Here is a 16,043-nt window from a genome sequence, read left to right as displayed (position 1 = left end):
GCCAAATGTAGGAATTAATGTTTGCGCCCATGCTCACAAGACAAGAAAATAGGTACTGGGGGAGAAGCTAACATGATCTCCTGCTGATCACAGCTCAGGACCCAGAACATTCGGCTGTGCGGCCACTCCTGTCATGGAACCTACAGAGTCAATACTGCCTTGTACACTGAAAGCTGGAAGTGTCGTCTTCATAGGAAAGGGCAGACTTACAGTAACCCGCTGTCTTCCTCACTGTGTTGCTTAGGAGAACCACTGACCATCACTAAATACCTTGTTTCTATTTGCCCTGGAGCCTGTTCCATAGGGTGGCCAATGTGAGAAGTGGGGAAACACCACCAACGGAGCACGCATCCTGGTGGCTTTCCTTTTACAACTCATATTTGAAAACCTGTTGGTTTTCTGTTTGTGGCATCTTCATGAGTATGACACATCTTTATGGGTCATCCAAGTGCCCTGGTTCGTATGTTAGTTTCAGGCACCTTGGAAGGTAACTCTGACTTTGAGGGGCCCTCAGGACCCAGAAAACTTGTTTTTTTTGTATACCACATGGCCTGTATTTTAAGTCGATCCATTTCTTATATATCATCTAAATTTGATGAAAATTTATCCAGCAGCTTTTGTGTAAATTGGATCATAGACAAACAATTTGAATGTAGATCGTATCTCCATGAAAGTAAGCATTTAATAGACTTTTTAAAAAGTCTCTTCACTATCCTTTGAGCTGTTTACAAAGCAATTTCCAACCCACCCCTGAGTTCCTGCAGTGGAGTGGAGAGTGGGCAGCTCAGGGCACGTTCATGGGCTCTTCACAGAAAACACAGCGTTTCTATTTCTCTAGATGGAGAGCACATCTACTTTTAGCTCAAACTCTAGGGAAACTCCAAATGGTCCCACGCATCACTGCGGACCCAGAGCCGCAGCAAGACACAGCTGATCCCACCAGAGGCCAGAGAGCAGGCCACCAGCTTTTGCAGCACTTAATGGAGAGAATGGAACTTTCAGGGTCATAGCATCATGGCTTAAGGACAATATGTAAAATGACTATTGAGCGTCTGAGAAGTCAGAGGTACAGAGTCTGGTCTCAGTCTGATAAAAAGGGCCTGGAACCTTAGCTGTTTTTTTACTTTCGTGTTTTTGTTTCTGCCATTCCTAGTACTTGGAACTCCCTTCTCCCCTCTCCACCTGGTTAACTCCCACTTATCATTAACATCTGCCAAATGTTACCTCCATCTAATTCCCCTTTTCCCTCCCTTCTCGTCTCCTCGTCACAAACAGTGAACAGACGTCTCGGTGGACTCTGCTGGTCACACTATTTGATAACTGCCTGTCCAGCGCTCCACATTTGGGAGACATGTAACAAACACATGTTGAATAAGATTGATGTTTCCGTGTTTGTTGTCCAGCCTGTGTTTTGGGCAGAAAATATGTCTCTAAATAACTAAATGAACTCACTCAAGTAAGTAGCTAGAGTCCTCAGAAAATGTTTCATCCACAGTATATTTGGACTAAAAGGTTTATTTTTAGGGAAGGGAGGTGGGAAGCAGCAATCTTTTCCTGAGAAAATCGGGACACTGGAGACCAAATGATGGTGACACCAGAACTGCCGTGAAATAGTCCATGAAAACATGGTGCGCCTTTGGGAGGGCACATCACTTGGCCGGGACCTGTCCTGCACTTCAGCCACAACTGTTCGTTATAAACAAACACATGCATCATTTGTTTTTAGCCTTTTTATAATCTCTGGGCTCTGCCTCTTCGACAAAGGTCAAGCAATAAGGAAATCAGTGACAGTCTGGAAGCCACTTCTCCATTCTGCGATCTATCTTTAAGAGCTCAGGTGCTGAACAGCATCTCTCCTGCTTCCAGCCTCTGGCTCCTAACCTCCCAATGGTTATTTTATGGTCCCTTAGAAATCAGTGAATCTCATGAACCCAGTTTAGTTCCAGTTTCGTATCAATAAGTGGTTAAATGTGACCGGAACATTTTAATTGTAGGGAGACCTATTCTCTAACTCAAAATTTAAAACAAACAAAAAATTTGAAGGATGGTTCACGATTTCCACACGTGCCCCTCACAGTAGATTTGTTTGCCAATGAAGAGCCAGCATCCCTTGTCTCAGAGCCTCAGTAAGATGCTCTCAGTTGATGGGCAGCTGTCTTACTCCTTTGCTTTTCCTACTCACTTTGTTGTTGTTTTTTTAATGCAAAGAGCTTGCATCCTGCTTCTGCTAAACTTTGAACTGCAGGCTAAAGAGATAATTGGAATTTTTTAGTATATTGCCAGTTTGAAGGAATAAGAAAAGGCAATTTGGACATTAGTAAATGCCCAGTTTTTGTCTGAATTGTGAAACACCTCAGGTGTTAGACACCTGTGCAGGTCGTCTAGTGCAGCATTAAGCCCAGGGGAGGGAGATGCCAGGTGTAGTCCAAGCACAGGTTCCCTCTTGGTTTAAGCTCCTCTGTAAGGTGCCTTTGCCTGCCACTGCCCGCCTCCCTTGGACTTGACTAAAACTTCTGAGCTTCCCTTGATGCAGAGAGGCGGGTGGTCCTAGGTGCTGGGATCTAGCTAGAAGCTGTTTAAAAGGAAAGGAAAGAAGGAAAGAAGGAAGGAAGGAAGGAAGGAAGGAAGGAAGGAAGGAAGGAAGGAAGGAAGGAAAGGGAAGGGAAGGGAAGGGAAAGAAAGGAAAGGAAAGGAAAGGAAAGGGAGGAAGTGTTCTATTCTCTTTACCTTTAGACCTTTTTTGCAGAGGTGATATTAAAATATTTAACAACAGAATGGCAGGGCACTGGCCAAGCAGGAAAACCGTTGTGTTGTGGGACGTCTTTGTGCTGCTGCAAAGCCAGGCGTGAGCTCTTCTGTGACTACAGTGTTGTTAAATATTTTGAAGATTATTTTTAGCCAAATTCATATTAACCCCAGACAGAAAAAGGGATCCCATAAACTCCCCCAAGAAGAGGGTTCAAATGGTTTCTGCTGAAATTACAATCACCATAAACCCAACAAGCTTCTTGCCTTCAGAAAGGTTCCAACAGGGATGGATCATTTTGCTGATCTGATTAAAGGACTCTTGGTACAGGGGTTGGCGTCTCTGATGCCCACTCTACAAATCAGTGCTTTCCAGTGTCCCTGAGGCTGAGGACCCACCTCTGGATTCATGTAACTGCACATGGATCCATTCACCTATTTCCTGAGTATCTGTGTGCGAGCACTTTGGGAGGAAACGGGCCGTAGAAAGGCTCACCAAAGTTGTCTGCATTTTTTTTTTTTTTTTTTGGTTGGTATAGTATTTAAAAAAAATCCTTGAACAAATACTGAAAAGTCAGGAGATTTTATTTAAAACTTCAATTTCTAAACTCTTTGAGAGGTCAAAAAACCCTTCAAACCTCAGAAGCTCTGATGACACTGAAGCCACATTTTCCCCTGGCCTCAATCCACTGGGGCAGTCCCTGCCTCATCTAGACATGGAATGAGTCACCACTACCTTCATCTCTCCAGACTGTCACACAGTCAGCCTCCCTCACTTATGTCACAGAAATGTATAGGGCAGCGGTGGGGAGTGAGCACCCTGGGGTGGACAGATATCTCTTTTCACTGTGTCCCCTTAGGCACGTTACTGAGTCTTCCTGTCCCTCAGTTTCTTTACCTGAAAAATGGGGATCATATGGTTTTTATTGTCTAAGTGAGTTATAAAGATTAAAAAGAGGTAATAAGAATAAAGTGCTTAGAGCAGTTTCTGTCACATAACAAGTGCTCAATTAACAGGCCTGACACTAGGAATACAGAAGACGAGGACAATTTGGACCATGCCCTCCAACAGCCATAAAATGTAAACCGGGCATTTGGAAAACTTCTTGATGGCTTTGTTTTGGAGACTGTCCCATGTAGTTCCCTCCTGCACTCACTCCTTTCCCATTCTATTTTGTGGGCACCACCTCAAACAACATTTGTGTCCAGATAGCCCTCAGAGGGGAGGAAGCAGGACACGCAAAAGCAGGTTGGTTCTCTTCTCTTGACAGGACGGATGGCCCATGGATCTCTGAGAGACCGTGTTCTACCTGCCACAAGAAGAGAACCCAGAGGCCCCTGTAACCGGCCCATTCCTCCAGAGCCAGATGCCATCAGCAAACTGAGTTGGGGGCGGGAATCCTCCAGGAAAAAAGCTCTGAATGAACAGTGTAGCACATCAACTAATCTGTGATTCATACATATTCAGAAGAAAAGTGAGTGAAAAATCGGCATTTCAGACAGCTTTACATTTGCAAATTAAGTTAATAAAATAAGATTTCCAATGTAATGACAAATTAATTCTTCTTTTCATAAGTTTATTAAAATAAGCGTCTCCTATCTTCTAACTAGCGCTGACATATGCTTACATAGATACATCCCACCCAATAACCTAATCTCCCAGCAATCTTGAAGCAATTAACTCCTTCTAATCTTGAGCTAACAAAGCCCACCGTGCCAGAGGCCCCGGAGAAGGCCCCTCTGAGGCTCATTGGGCAGTCTCCCTCGAGCTCCTGCTCAGACCATCCGACAGGATGCTCAGAAGTGGTCCAGAGTGGTGATTCCTCCCAAACAACCAGATGAGGCATCACAGATCTGAAGATCTTCATTAACTCCTTGTTTCTCTGCTAATTAACACAAAAAGAATGAGTCGAAAGCCTGACAGGCAATGACTGACCCAGTGCTCAGTGGTTAATGGGATACAAATGACATCGAATGAGGGTCTCTCCTTGTCGTGTGGGCAGCTGGCCTACTATTTTTGTTGTGGATTTTAAAGTGTTGGAGCTCCATGAAAAGAGTCTACCTAATAATTTAAATGGCAGCTGAATTTGTAAAGTCCATGCATTTATGTAAGTCCTACACATGGTAGACTTAACTTAAGCTGTTAACTACCAGGTTTAGCTGAAGACACCATAATTTAGAGGGGGGAAAATACAGCTCCAGGCCCTTCCAAGTGAAGCGCAATATTTGTTGATTATGTTAGGTCATGTGATGCATTTTGGATTTTGTTTTAATGTGATAGTGGCAAGCATATCATCAAAACGTTGCTTCTTTATTGATCCTGAGCAGAGCCTTTGCAATTTATTACAATTTAAAAATATTTTTGAAAAGTTAGCTGCAGAAACCAAAGTTTCATCGTTAAGGTTTATCTTAGAACACAAGTAGAGAAATCAGCCCACATATGATTTGTGGGCTGTCAGTAAAATGTTGATTCAATTCAGGGGTTTTAGCAATGCAGTCAGTAATTAACTCAAAGAAGAAATTTTACTATTAATTGTATCATCTATTAATGATAATTAAGTGACAGACTTTATAAACAAGAGCATCGTTTTTAAAAAGATTTTTAGTTTTGTTAAAATGTATGCTTTACTCTACCCACTATTATCCCTTTAATCCGGGTGGGAAAGACCCTCAGTTAAAATTCTGAGCTCTCTTGTCAGCCCAGATCTTTAAGCACCTTTCTTTTTACTAATCAGTTGAATTGGCAATTCATTCATCAAAGAGACCTAGCATTGCCAGTATCAACCCACACGAAAGTCTTGCTTGAAAACAAAAAGTATAGAATAGTTACTGTGAAATTCAAAAGAATTATCATGCTTATAAAATAGATTCTCGGACCTTGACAATAGGCAGGCCCGTCCTACTTTTTCATGTTTATTTATTCAACAACTAGAAGCTATTAGTCCATATGAGTAGTTTGAATTTATGTGTTCTGTCAAGCTTCAAGTTGACTGACAAGTAGTTTCCGTCTTCCTAATGGGGGAGACTGTGGGGAGAGAGAAAATCCTGGTAGTCAAAATTACGAGTTGTTGCTTGACATTTGTAAGGAGTTTCTGGAAAGGTGCAGTTCTCCAAAATTGCAAACTTACAACTCCTTTTGAATTTCAGAATCAGTTAGAGATACACTTTCTTCTTCTTTATATGACTTTCTCTTGAACCCATTCTTAAAAGGGGTGACAATATTTATCCTTCTTTCCGTTCTTTAGATACACCTCAAGGCCTTTGGAGTGGCTGTTACTTCCTCCTGGACGCCTCTCTTCTGGATCTTCTCGTGGCCCCTGCTTATCATTCAGGTAAGTCTCAGCTTAATGTCACCCTCCCAAGTTGGATGGGTACTGAAGCAGCTCCAATCACTCCCACCCCATCAGCCAGCAGCATCATTGCCCGTCTTCTTTTGTCTGCTGGTTGTTGTTCATCGTGTGGCATCCCCACTGGTCTGTAAGCTCCCAGACAGTAGGGACCTTGCCTGTTGCTGCATTCCCAGAAGGTGGGAGTAGTAGGGGCTTATACATGTCTACAGAATGAAGACAGGCACGAGAGACCATCAGATGCTCCCTCCAGAACGCAGGGCGTTTCTTTCGCACCTCCGTGACCTTGCTCCTCTCTTTTCTGCGTCAGATGGCCTTCTCCTTTCTTCCGTCATGGGGAAGCCCTGCTCATGCTCCAAGACTCTGTTTAAGGTGCTCTCTTCTTCACAGCCTTCCCCAGTCCCCAAAAGAAGAATTCAGATCTCCATCCTCTGGTGTACTGGGTTGAAACCTCTAGAGCACTGACTTGTGATGGGTTATATGTCCCTGTGTCTCCTTGGCTGCCTGGTGAACTCATAGAGGCTGGAGGTCTTGTTTCATTTGACTTTGAACTTCTCACACTGAGGGACATGAAGGTCTTCAAAAAGGAATTGAATGAACAATGAAGTTATCCTTGTATTTTGAGAAGAAGGCCTTGCCTTTCATTAGGGAATTCTAGTATAAGTAACCATAACAGAGACCTCTTTCAGAGGTCATGGCTACTCAGAAGTCATGGCATACTTCATCTCTACTCCCCATAATGCTCTTTCAGGCATCCCCATTTTACAGATAAGGAAACTGAGGCTCCAACAGAGTAAGTAACATGCCCAGAGTGCTCAGGGAGTATGGAACAGTGGTGGGATTAGAACACATTTTGAAACGAGGCCAAACCCCAGGCTCCTTTTGCCAGACTTACATATATATTGTTGAGCTTTAACACTAAATCACCATTTTGTTGGCTTCTTGTGAGAAGCTCCCTAAGGGTACTGATTGCTTTATTGATTCTGTATTGGTTGTGCAGAGGGCATGTTTTACTGCTAAGAGTAGGCAGAGTTGGTGAGATTATGTCCCTGGTATATGTGTTATTTTAAACTATTCTTTTCACAAACTTTTCCCCTTATTTTATTTGAAATATAATTGACACATAACATTATTTAGTTTCAGGTGTATGACATGAGTCAATGTTTGTATATATTACATTGGGGAGCCTTGAAACTCTATCAAATTCTGTGGCTTTGGGGAAGCCTGCCTCAGTGTCCCAATCTAAGGCCTTCTGGCACCTGCTCCATCCAGCTCTGTGGGAATCTGGAAGTGGGGAAAAATGACATTTTAAGTACAAATTGCTTTAGTAAAGAACATTTTAAATAAATCTAGGGTTGCATTGTACCTTCATCATTACTTGGCTGGCCCTTCCAAAGCTTTCAAAAAGTCTTTGACACTATTTTTAACCAACTAAGCAGCAGAATGCCCTGTGCAAAACCCATGTATTTCCACCTCACGTGGCTCTGGTGATCAGATGTCCTGGGGAAAGCAGCTTGGAATCCTGAGAGAGAAGCCACCTCAGTGACCGTCCGAATTTGGCTGGTAAGCCATTGTTAAGTATGGAAGCAGATGTGGTTCATAGCAGAAATCATGGAGAACTTTGAGCTCTTTTCAGAAGCCATTTATAAACATGGAGGAGATTGGAGGCACAGGAAAATGAATGTCAGAGTCCGATACCCTAGTTGGACCAGTTTGAATGATCAGAGAGGCATTGATGCCCATGGAGCTTTGAGTTGCTCATTGTCTCTCTTATTTGCTAATTGGTTGAAGGTAGATAAATGGTGTTTGGGAGCAGCGTGCTTTTAGAGGAGCCGTTCATATTCCCCACGCCCCTCCACCTAGGCTGCCACTGCTAATGAGCTGCCAAGTCCATCCTAAGTGACGTGGAATCATGTGGGCACCAGCTCTGCTTCCTCCTGCCCTTTATATGCATAAGGTCTGAGAGCAAGCGAACTACAGTCAACACTGGGGCCTCTCATTAAGTCCCCCATCTAAGGAAAGCCTATAGCTATAGATGGATAACCAAACAATGCCCACCGGAAGAGAAAATGTGAATTATATGACATCAAGGCACACGGTGCATGGGGAAGAAAAAACGAAACACGTGGGAAGGAGTAATCTCTAGCAAATAAAATGTATGACAATTGCTTTTTCAATCACGTGGTGCCGAGAGAGCTGTGAAAATGGCAGAGACTCAATATAGATCTTTCCCCCCTTTTATTTAAATGAAAACATCCCTGTATATTTTATATACTTAGGATGTCACCAATTTTGGAGATAATCTTTTAGGTTAAGTATGTTCCCACATTAAACTGGTAATTATCCTTCCTTCTCTTCGTCTATCCCCCTGACACTCAACATGGTGCATTTTTGCTTCATGTTTTATTTATGGGACAGAATTAATATGCAGATTCATAAAAACTGAAAAACTCATAATTATTCATAAAGGGCTTTCAGATTATTTAGTATGTTTTTATGAAACTCTGGGTGTGTGGGAATGAGTTCTTGAAAGTTGTTGGTAGTCAACTAAGGTTATATCCTAGTATGAAGTGTAATCTGAAAATGGTCAAAATCTTTGAATACAAGTATTTGTCAGTATTTATAATCTACCTTTTAGTGAAGTAATGGGCCTCAAAATCCTTGTAAATATGTTCAAGACTGGTCTGGCCAAAGAGAAGATTTGCATAATCAATACAAATAATCATAGTAGGGAAAAAGGTCTAGTTAGGAGTCTTTGATCACTAAGCAAATGTAATAAAGAACAGTTTTTTCTTGTTTGTTGGCCATCTGTATGATGTGATATGCTTTTACAATATGCTCAAGTCTAAGAAAACTTAACACCAATTGGAAATAGCTGCATTCTATTTCTTCTGGGGTAAGCAAAAAGAATGAGATGGTCACTTTTGCTGGAGGTGACCTCTACAGCCCAACAGAAATTGCTGAAGTGCAAAGAGTGTCTGCAAACAGTTGTGAGGATGGAGTCTCTAGAGGCCTTCCCTACCTGATGGTGACATAGGCTCTTCAGGTAGCTCAAAATTAGGACCATTCTGATGAGGGAGACACCCTGTTGAACAAACTCTGGAGAGTGTTTAACATGTGTGTTCTTGGTGGGATTCCACTGGAAACATCTGGAAATCAAAATGCCAGGAGTAAAAGGCCCATTGCTGCTTGGGAAATCCCTCCTTACAATGGAGAGAAGCAGGGAGATAGAATAGAGAGAGCATGGCCTTTGGTGCCTAGACCTAGAACTTAATCTCTGCTCTGAGACTCACCAGCTGCGTGATCTTGGGCAAGTCAGTTAACTATGCCAAGTCTTGGCTGACTCATCTGTAAAAACACAAAAACAAAAACAAAACATCTACTTTCAAACAGCTGTAAGCTACAAGATGGTAATGGATATAAAATGTCTCCTACAGCACCTGACACATAGTAGGCACTGAAGAGATGTCAGCTCTTTTTTATGCTATGTTACTTTGCTGTAGGTGTTTTAGTGTTTTTACCTTGCATGCATGCACATACCTGCTCACACGCCGAGATGAAGAGCTACAAAATCACTGTGATCTTTGCAGTGAAGGCAGTGATGGCTAAATGGGATAGGTGCCAATCTAGTTTTATCACCTAGTGTATATTAAATTATTTGAAATAATATATTTACGAAAGACTTACAAAACATAAAAATATATGAAAACAGAGCGGTCTTCACAATCAGAATCATTCTGCTTGAGAGAGAAAGGAGAAAGAGTAATCCTCTTTTGGCAGCTTTACCACGGCTTTTGAGCAGAATATTTCTTTCACGCCCTCCTTGTGTTTCTCTTCAGAGATAATGTAATTGCATATTCGACATTCTCGAGGCTTTTCCTTCAGAAACATGGACTTTTTGGTGGGGAGCAAAGGATGAAATGGGAGAATATCCTTGGTTCCATTGGGGTGGGGGCAGCTCTTGCCTGGGGTTCTCCCCCTGAATGATATACAGCTGCAGAAGCTAATTTTTCAAATGACTCAATAAAAAACTGATAAATATTTAAGTCTCTTAAATACAGACATAACCTGCTGACATGACAGTTTGAGTAATGAACTCAATTGGTTTCACGAGAGTGAAATATCTGAATAAGCTCTCAGATATCTCAATTGTTCACTGAGAAAGCAGAAATTTCATTTCTGGCTTTTACCCTATTTCCCCGACTTCTCCTTACTAACGGACAATGGCATCTAATGAAGAAGCTTGAGTAATTCTGACGATAATGCTTTCTATGTGTGATATTATTACATCAGGGAGAGGACAGTGTGCAGATTTTGTGTGGTTATATATGATTAATCCGTGCAGTGTTGATTTACAAAGATATATATGCATGGGTGTGAGTGTGCGTGCATGTATGTGTGTGTGTGTGTGTGTTTATCCATTCACTTCCAGCCAATGACAGCTTACTCTCACAGCAGACTGAAGCACCGCCCAGTTGGAAGTTCTACTGGCTGTTGAGAAGGCCATTCCCACATTAGTTTTCAGGAATTGACCCATTAAGCTGTGGGGAATCGACAAATTGACAAATGGAGTCAATATTGGTATTGCTAATTCTGAGTTACAGCACCAGCCCTTAACAGCATGAGTTTCGACCCTAGTATTCTAAGATGGAATGTCCCTTTGTCTTTTCTCTATGGTCTCTCTGTAGAACATTGCTGATGAAACCTCTTGAAAATCCCCACTTTCCCAGCTCCCATCTGTGAGACTTATAACTCTCCTGCTTTCCTACATGCTCTCACTGGCTTCTCTTTCTCTTCCTCTTCCTCTTCCACTCCCAAATGCTCCTCTTTCCAACATGGTGGTCCAGGAGGCCTTACCAGCTTTCCAGGTCTCCTAGACTTAAAACTCAAGTATCACCTTTGAATCACAGCTAGACAGCAGCTTGGATACTTCTCCCACACCTTCCATCTTTCCCTTACCTCCATCCTGCTGAGTCCAGTTGCTGCCCAAAGCTGCTTCTAGAGCCCCTAACCGCATACAGCACCTCCACAGGCTTCTCCTCTCTCCTTCCCCACCAGGGACCCACACAGCTTACGAGACCAGAGCTAAAGTGTCTGCTTGGTTTTCAAGCTGCCTTTACAATGTCCAGCTGGCCAGACTCCCTACCACACTGGCTCATCTCTTTGTCACATGTAATCTGTAGGCACTGCATCTTTTGTATTTTCTGTAAAACCAAGCATGATGCTGAGTAAAGGGCAGGTTTAGACATGAAATGTCCATCTGAAGAGCATAGAAAATATTTTTGGAAGTAATTTTTCTTTTCACAACTCATAGTGGAGTCCATTTTCGTTGAGAAAAATGGAAGCATGAAAAAGACCAAAGCCCACTTTGGTCGTCATTTCTAATCCAGGTCACCACCCCCAAGATGACCACTTGTATTTATGTGTTTGGATGGGGGGAGGGGTTACTGTGTTCAATTCTAGACTTTTCTCTGTACATTTGCGTAGGTCTCACTCATACGGATTTTTGGTGCAGCTGATTGGGGAAAATGTCTCCTCTTTCTACTCAAGTTAATGGCTGTTGAGGTGATGAATTTCACAGCTTGAGCAACATCCTGCCTGAAGTTTACTCTGTTGCTCACTTTGTCTCTGTGTCCCAGTCACCTTCCCTCCAGCTTTGCTCTTACACATCCTGATGCAAGGCCCGACAATGTTTAGAACATTCTAGAAATATAGAGAACATTATACAAAGTGGCAAAGGCACTCTTTTGTTGTTGACTTATTTGGGAGGGATTGTTTTCCATTTCCAACACCATCATTGCAAGAAAGCTGTGAAGCTCCACAGATGTCTCTGGAAAGGCTGGATTGACTGCAGCCTTGGTCCCCACCCCCACTCCCCAACGTGTTGTGAGTGGCCAGGTCAGCTTGTGTTTGAGAGAACTGAGAGAAATCGCCTGTGCCCTGATGAAGTGCTCAATAATGCCATGGTTGGAACCAGACCTCTGGATTCCACAATCGGCTGGTTCATATGTGCTCCCCTCTCTAACCAACAGCATGGTTTTGGAATTTAATATACTTTCAAGTGAATTTTAGTATGTGTGACATTTTTGAACCAAAAGCTAGTTCAGAGGAATGTCAGTTGGGTTGAGACAGTTCTCAAGATGTGCTGTTGTGTCTTGATGAGATCCTGATCTCGCATGTAGCTACCTCTGGTTTAAGGATGTGAGTTCCTTGATTTCTTTTGGAAGCATCGTAGTTAATGACTCCAGCTAAGTGGAGAAGCCCTCCACCCCAATCTCAAAGAGGTCCCCCATACCATTGATTAAACTGAACTAAATATGTTCATAAAAATTACCCAGTACTTTTCCTATCAAAAGTGGTCAAGTTACTTCAAGTTCCCCAGAGCTTTAACTACTCCAAGGCAAGGAAGGCCAGTGATAATATCATTCCTCTGAAAGTGTTGGGTTTCTGTTTATTTTCAACACAGGCAGCTGGTAAGTAAATTTATCCTCAAACGGAGTGACCCTTTTAATGGTTCTACTTTACCTGAAAAAAAGGAACTCAGCTCCCCGTTTCCAGTCCCAGTTGATAGACTTAGGAAATAGCTTTTAGCTGCATTGTCAAGTTTTGTTCATTGGTGGTGGCTGCCGGGATGGAGAGGGGTTCTGGGGCCACACCTGGGCTTGATGGAAATGAGTAATGTTATTGATTGGTGATATCGGGCCATGATTGGTGAAGTCTGCTAAGGAAAGAGCTGAAAAAGACTGCTCCTTTATGTTAGTCATCACTGTTTGCTGCCATGAGATTCATTTAGCCCATGATTTAGGCATCTTTGAGCCACCCTCCTTTTTGGACAATGATTGACAGTGATCCTGGCACTTCTGAGTTCCTCTGGAAGGAACCTCTTAAAAACTCAGGGATCCCAGGATTGCTAAGCACTGCAGTGACCGCTGGAGAAATGATAGAGCTAAGACAGCAAGAGGTCGTGTTTGGGAGGCACTGGGAACTAGGTTCTCTCCCATTTATTGGAAATTCTGGGGCTTGCCCTGGGACCTCCACTTTTCTTAGGAAAATGTCTTTAAGCTCCCTGTGTACACTCAGTGAATCTATAGTTAGATTAGTGCAAATGTTACCCCAAGGGTAGTCAGTAAGAATCAGTAAGTCAGTAAGAGGCTATGTGCTAGAAGTGACGATTCTGAGATCCATAAAAGACCTTCAGAACCGGACACTCCTGGGGCAGGGCCTGAGAATCTGCATTCACATACTTCTCCAGATAGGACCAACTACATAATTTGTGGTGCCCAGTACAAAATGAAAATTTGGAGGCTCTTCTTTAAAAAAAAAAGTATTAAGAATTTCAAGACAGCTACAGCAGAGCCTTAAACCAAACAAGGGGTCCTTCTAAGAGGAAGCTGGCCCTGCCCCCACCTTATTCTGAGACATAGGAAAGTGTTAAATCTAGAACTAATACCTCACCCCCAAAAGACAGAGGTGGGATGATTGAGTTCAGCCATACAATCCCAAGACGTGATGGTGGGGCACAGAGAGGGGCGTGTCAAGCAAATTCCCAAACCCCCTCTAATACAGCGCTGGAGGCCTAGAAATCCCCAGCCCCCCTCAGAACCCTATAAGAGCTCCATTATCCCCAACGTTTAAATAGATTCTGAAATGTCACCTCTATCCTAAACGTTCTCAAGTTGATGACATGGAAGACTCATAGCCATTTCCATGGTGTCTTCCCTGCCTCTTGACTCACTCGGTGATTTACTTAACGAAGTACCAGACTAAATGAAGCCTACAGCTCAGTGGTCCACCAAAAAATGGTTAGGAACCCAATTATCCCACCGTTCCCAAGGCTCATTTGTTGGACTTTCCTGTATAACTACCACCTCTGAAACCAAGCGCCACGGACACTATGTTGAATGTTCCACAAGAAGGTTTGCAGTGCGAGGCTATCCTTCCATGAACTGACCCCTGTCATAAAGATATTGGTTATGAATTTCATTTAGTAACTGTCTTCCATTATAGAAGCCGCAGGTATAGACCTCTAAGACACACAAGTGTTTCTATTATTATGTAGCCATGTCTCTTTTTAATATTTTTATTGCTGTTGTACTCATTGTTTTTTTAAGCACAAACTCTGATTTGATTATTGCCCTGCTCATATTCTTTCAGTGGTTCCCTAGTGCCGAGAAAATAAAGTGTCCTCCTTAATCTGATATTTTAGATCTCATGCTGCTTATATCTTATGGAGGGAGATAGACAATGCAAACACGAACTACAACATAATTGCAAATTGTGATTAGTGTTATTTAAAAAAGAAACACAGTGTGCTATGAGAATAATGAGGTGGGGCTGGCAGTGGCCGTAGATACTGTGAGCAAAGGGGTCCTTTTTGAGGAAGCCCATCAGTCCATATTTTTTGGTTTGCAAGTGACAAAATCTAAACTCAAATCAGTTAAAGCAAAGAAAGAAGAAGGAAAGGAGGAAGGAAGAAAGGAAAGGAAGGTAAGATGGAGGGAGGAAAGGGGGAGAGAGAGAGAGAGAGAGAGAGAGAGAGAGAGAGAGAGAGAGAGAGAGAGAAGGCATGGCTGTACTTGAAGCCTTAATCAGTGTCATTGGGACCTGGGGTCTCTGACCCTTTCTCTGTTTCTTGGCTCTCCCTTCTTCTCTATCCCCCTTCTCCCCTGAGACAGTCTCTTCCTGTGCTGTCAAAGATAGTCATTGCAACTACAAGCTCATATCCTATCAAATTAGAAGTTCTAGTGGAAAGAGAGTACCTCGTTCTCAGTGATTCCAGAAAGACCTCAGAAACTTACCCTCATTGGTCAGTCATAAGTCACATGCCAGTCCTTGAACCAATCACTGTGGCCAGAGCTAGGTTATATGCCTTAGAACTTCCTGAAAATGGTTCAACCTCTTCCTCCAACATCTCACTGACTAAGGGTGGGGCAGGCTAATTCCTTCAAAGGAGAGTTTGGATTTGGCGACCAAAAGAAGTGGGGAGAAATGCCCAGAAGGTATACACAATAGAGGTCTGTCTACCAAAAGAGATGACGATCTAAATCTGATGACAAAAAACTAGCCATGCGAGGAATTGAGCAGGAAAAATTGATACTTAAAAGAAACTAATGAAGGTCATTGAGTCTGAAGGGCGGTGAGGCAGGGCACCTGTGACTTGAGGTGAGTTTGGAGAGGTCAGCAGGGGTTAGATCATTAGAATATTCTAGGCCAAGGGCACAGAGCTATGACTCTTCCTTTTTATTATATGTGACACATTTCTTTGGAGATCTTTTAGTGGTCTCCTCTTATTTAGATTTACTACATTTTTGAGATTTCAGCCACTTTGTTTCAAAAGGGACAGATTATCTTTACCTTAAAAGTGGCAAAATATCACATCATCACATTTGACTTGGGGATGCTTAATGCCCATGAACCAATTTTTAAAGGAAGCTTTGTTTTTAAGATGTAAGGAATGCCTCAGGTTGTTACTGTTTAGACCAGTTTAGAACTCCCCATCACATCTTGTACGTTTTCACAAACACTCTGAATACGTTACATGCTGATAAGATTTCTCAGATTCAGCCAGAATGGGTATTTTATTTCCTGAGGATATAGAAGTTTGCCAGTGTTCGCTGTATTTAGAAAATTATTCAAAAACTTTATACGTCAGATTGAGCCAATCTGGATTTGGAACATTTGTGACAATTTTAGCATTTCATCTGTTTATTTCTTAATATTTATCCAGATTAGAATACAATCTTTTCATCTCAAATGGCATGGCTACGCATTAAAACGAATGGAGGATACTGACTTGACAATGCAGGAGTATTTTTTATTTATTTATTTTTTTTAGTTAGCAAGCACATCACACTTTCCTTATTAATCAAAAAAGGCTTATATTGAAAACACTGATGAAAAGAAGAAAGAACAAAGTTGTGTGATTGCTGGTTTTCTTGGGGAGCTGGCTGT

General features: G+C 42.3%; 1 long non-coding RNA gene across 4 annotated transcripts in view; it reads left to right on the top strand.

Annotated features, from left to right (window-relative positions):
• LOC109444069 (uncharacterized) overlaps nucleotides 1-16,043 on the top strand; it is a 311,168-nt gene that overhangs the window by 127,098 nt on the left and 168,027 nt on the right. For all 4 annotated transcript variants that reach the window (XR_012498382.1, XR_012498380.1, XR_012498381.1 and 1 more), the window contains one exon: nucleotides 5,991-6,077. This is a non-coding gene — a long non-coding RNA (uncharacterized LOC109444069). The remainder of the gene's footprint in view (nucleotides 1-5,990; nucleotides 6,078-16,043) is intronic.

Source organism: Rhinolophus sinicus, linkage group LG07 (assembly GCF_036562045.2).
Source record: "Rhinolophus sinicus isolate RSC01 linkage group LG07, ASM3656204v1, whole genome shotgun sequence".
Lineage (NCBI taxonomy): Eukaryota > Metazoa > Chordata > Mammalia > Chiroptera > Rhinolophidae > Rhinolophus > Rhinolophus sinicus.
The sequence above is the reverse complement of the archived record's forward strand: the minus strand, read 5'-3'. Positions and strand labels throughout refer to the sequence as shown.